This window comes from Gossypium hirsutum, chromosome A08, assembly GCF_007990345.1.
Source record: "Gossypium hirsutum isolate 1008001.06 chromosome A08, Gossypium_hirsutum_v2.1, whole genome shotgun sequence".
In the NCBI taxonomy this organism is placed as follows: Eukaryota; Viridiplantae; Streptophyta; class Magnoliopsida; order Malvales; family Malvaceae; genus Gossypium; species Gossypium hirsutum.
The window spans coordinates 117,647,292-117,651,973 of record NC_053431.1 but is presented as its reverse complement, the minus strand read 5'-3'; the positions used below and the strand labels follow the sequence as shown (position 1 = coordinate 117,651,973).

At 36.2% G+C, this 4,682-nt stretch overlaps 1 non-coding gene across 1 annotated transcript; it reads right to left on the bottom strand.

The window, feature by feature from the left end:
• Nucleotides 1–4,575: 4,575 nt before the first annotated feature.
• On the bottom strand, nt 4,576–4,682 carry LOC121205166 (small nucleolar RNA R71). Its single transcript, XR_005900251.1, has one exon. It is a non-coding gene; the product is annotated as a small nucleolar RNA R71 (small nucleolar RNA).

Genomic DNA, 4,682 nt, shown 5'->3' with positions numbered 1-4,682 from the left:
ATTCGTCTAACTATAGAACGCAAGATTAAGCTACTGGAGTTATATGACGATTTTGCACTAACGACCTATCAACTCAAAGGTGAATGAGAGACGAGAGACCCCAAAATTTTCAATTATAGAAGGCTGGTACTTAAGTTTTGATGACATCACCTTCTGTTACCTCCTGCGAGATGAAAACCAGATGGCCGACGCCTTGGCTACTTTAGCTTCTATGACTAGAGTGAACAAACAAGAGGATGTAAAGCCTATCCAGATGAGTATTTATGAGGCTCTGACGCATTGTCACAACAGCGAGGATGAAGAAAAGGACGATCACCCTTAGTAGCACGGTATATTACGATATGTGAAGAATTATGAATACCTTGACCAAACAACTGAGAATGATAAAAGAGCGTTAAGAAGACTGGTCAGTGACTATGTCTTAGATGAGGAAATCTTATACAAAAGAAGAAAATATCAAGTGCTACTAAGATGTGTAAACGCTACTGAGGCTAAGAAAATCTTGGAAGAAATCCATAAGGGTATCTGCGGAACACATGCTAATGGTTTTACAATGGCTAGACAAATCATGAGATTCAGATATTATTGGTCCACTATAGAAGGGGATTGTATCAGTTATGTCAAGAGATGCCAAAAGTGCCAAATTTATGGAGACAAAATTCATGTGCCTCATTCACCTCTTCATGTTATGAATTTTTCATGGCCTTTCTCTATGTGAGGCATGAATGTCATTGGGCCGTTCTCACCAAAAGCTTCCAATGGGCATCGATTCATCTTCGTGGTTATTGATTACTTCACCAAGTAGGTAGAGGCCACTTTTTACGCCAATGTCATTAAGTCGACAGTTAGTAAATTCTTGAAGAAAGAGATCATATGTCGGTATGGAATGCCAAAAAGGATTATATCTGGCAATGCATTAAACTTGAACAACAGCATGACAGCAGAGGTTTGTAGTCAATTCAAGATTAAACACCATAACTCGTCACCATATTACCCAAAAATGAATGGTGCGGTGGAGGCAGCCATTAAGAACATTAAAAAGATCGTGAGGAAAATGACTGAGACTTATAAAGATTGGCATGAGAAGTTACCATTTTCCCTCTATGCTTATCGAATGTTTGTCAGGACCTTTTTTCGGGGTAACGTATTTCTCTTTGGTTTATGCAATGGAGGCAGTTTTTCCCATTAAAGTCGAGATTCCTTCTCCCCGAGTTTTGTCATAGTTGAAGTTAGATAAGCATAATAGATCCAATCCCAATATGATCAGCTAAACTTGATCGAAGAAAAAAAGGCTAAGGGCTATCCGTCATGGTCAAATGTACCAATAACGAATGATGTGAGCTTATAACAAAAATGTTCACCCTAGAGAATTCCATGAAGGGGACCTGGTATTGAAAAAAATCCTTCCCATACAAAAAAACTTCAGAGGAAAGTGAATGCCAAACTAGGAAGGACCCAATGTGGTAAAGAAGGTTTTTCTAACAGAGCTCTGATTTTAACCGAAATAGATGGAAAAAATTGCCTAATCCTATGAATTCAAATTCAGTTGAGAAGTACTTCACTTTAAAAAAAGAAAAGAAAGAAAGAAAGAAAGAAAAAGGAGAGACCAATGAGAAAACTCGTAAAAGGGCGCTTTGAGACTAAAGGAGTTTTGAGTTGAAAACTCAGGAAAGGGCAATTAAAATTTTGATTGAAGATGGGGCATGTGGTTGTCTTGTCCTCTCAAAATTAACAAGGAGGAGGAATGCTACATCTTGGAGCATTAACAAAGTACTCTATATCACCTAAACACATATCAAGTTCAAAAGGGTCTTTAAGAAGTTGGTGCAGAAAAGCTCATGCTACGATATCTGAGGTACCTAGTTTCATCTTACCCATTTTGTATTTTATTAACATTTGCTATTTCGATTAATTTATTCATTTCTAGCTTTGCTCCCAATAAATTTCAATATTGTCTACTGTTATGATCTTCTTCAAGCATTTTACATTGAAATAACGATTAATGGACTAATAATATTCAAGTAAAAGGAGTTCTGCATATTTCTCTAAAAGGTTTTCTAAATAGTACAATAACCTGAAATAGGAACATTGGCCAAAACTAACCAAATTTAAGAGTTGGAAAGGTTTGGGAACGAATAGTTTAAATTGTGATAATTTCTTCGGGTTTTCTGTCAAAGATATCAGCTGAACAAGAAGGCAGGGTAATGCGTCAGTGATAGAACCTTAATGAATAACGAGCAATGTCAACCTAAGCATTAAAAGGGGATCATTCTAAAAAAATGACATTCTGCATTCATGCAAACATCATTCATACACATCTAGTTAAAAGCATTTGATTCATTCTAATCATAACATCCTAATCGATTAACATAAATATAGGCCCATGAAATGGATTCTACAGGTCATTTCCCTAGAGAACGGTGTAACATATCAGTGAAATCACAAATCCTATACCCCTGAAATGCAATGGGATGGATTGAAGTCATCGTGGTGAATCTTATCTCCCTGCAGTTGCAGCGGAGCAGATTAAAGCCACAAATCTTATCTCCCTAAAGTTGCAGTGGATGATTTTACCCCATGTTTAATGCATTTTATGGATGATTTTCCATTAGAATTGGTGAATTAGATGCTTCTAATGCTTTAATTTCATATCTTATACTTAAGAAAGCATAGAAGAGCGAAAGGAACGAAAAATAGGCCAAAAACAGAAAAAAATGGGCCAAAGTACGAAATCAACACGGCTTGGACCTCCTCACACGGGTACACCACACGGTGGTGTCAATTTGGCAGGCTCGAGCACGGCCTGAAGTAATTGCACACGGGCATGTCCTTGCCGAGCCCAAGTTTAGTCCAATTCGGAAAAGGCTAATTTTGAGGGCTCTTAGGCATTCCAAAGCCTATAAATACACCCTAGAAGAGGAAGAAAAGAAGGGACGGAGAGTAGGGGGTAAGGAATTACTCCAAGAAAACTGATTGATTCATCTCAGAAGCCAGATTCATTATCAAGACTGAAGATCTTTCCTCAATTCCCCTTCAGGAGTTTTGGGTTTTCTTTATGTTTTGTATTCTTTATTATTCTGAGATGTTTTCTTATTTAGTTATGAACTAAATCCCCTAAATACCTAAGGAGAATGAAACCTAAGACGAATATTGTTATTATTTTCTGAATTGTATAATAAATATTTAACTTGTTCTTAATTATGTGTTCTTAATTCTTGTTTTGATATCCTAGGATACCAATTCAAGATAAGCTCTTATTCAAAGGAGGAATAGACCCTGTTTAAGAGTACATTTGTCATAATTAAGTGGAGTTGATTGCGCGCCTAGACATAGGGTGACAAGATTTTGCCGGATTAGGGTGAAACCTAATAAGGGGATCCATAGATCGAGTTAATGCAACCCTAGAGTGTTAATTAGAGAAAAGTCTCGGTTATTCAATCTAGGGATTAGACGTTATTAGTCTTGAATAGGGATAATAACATAACTTAGGGATCTCTACGGAACAAGTTAAATGAATAAATCGTCCGATTCGAAGCCAGAATAACAAGTATAGTCTAGGTGGATTTTTCCTTAGGTATTGTCTTCATTCAATCGATTTTCCCAAAAGCAATTCCCCAATTCTATTCTCTGTGAGTTCTTAGTTTAAATAATTAGTTAGTTAAAAAAAAACCTATTTATTCTTAGGCTAGATAATTCTATTACTTTTAGTTCCTTTGGGTTTGACAATCCGGTCTTGCTAAAACTGTACTACTATTCGATAGGTACACCTGCCTACATCGCGATAATAGTTAGTTCAAGAACGAATAATTATAAATATTTAAAACCTATCACGAAATCACGCGATCAAGTTTTTTTGGCACCGTTGCCGGGGAACTAAGATATTAGGAACACAATTTTTATTACTTTAGCCATTTATTCTTCTTGCAATTTAATTTAATTTAATTATTATTTTTACTTATTAATTTACTTTTTTTTCTTTCTCTTGGCAGGTTTTTATAGTTTATGACTAGAAGAAACCCGTCAGGACCACTACTTTTTGACGAAGAAATCGATCACACAGTTCACAGAAACCAAAGAGAAATAAGGCGAAGCTTAAGATACATAGAGAACGAGCAAGAAGACGATACTCAACCCCCAACAGAAGAGATGGATGAAAACCAAGACAATCAGCTACCTCCTATAATTGTGGTTAATCAAAATCCTGCTCCAAGCACTATGTATGATTATGCTAAACCTTCTTTAACAAGAACTGAATCGAGCATAGTTAGACCTGCTGTAGCTGCAAATACTTTTGAACTAAAACCTAACACTATTCAAATGATACAGCAATTTGTTTAGTTTGATGGTTTTCAGGATGAGGATCCCAACGCTCACTTAGCAAACTTCTTAGAATTATGCGATACATTTAAAATTAATGGTGTTTCTAATGATGTCATTCGTCTTCGGTTATTCCCTTTTTCATTGAGGAACAAAGCTAAATAGTGGTTGAACTCGTTACCACGAAGGCCAATTACTACTTGGGAACAAATGATTGAAAAATTTTTACTAAAATATTTTTCGCTGGCTAAAACGGCTAAATTACGTAATGATATCTCTTCTTTTGTGCAGATGGATTTAGAAACACTCTACGATGCATGAGAGAGATAAAAAGACTTACTGAGAAGGTGCCCTCACCATGGGTT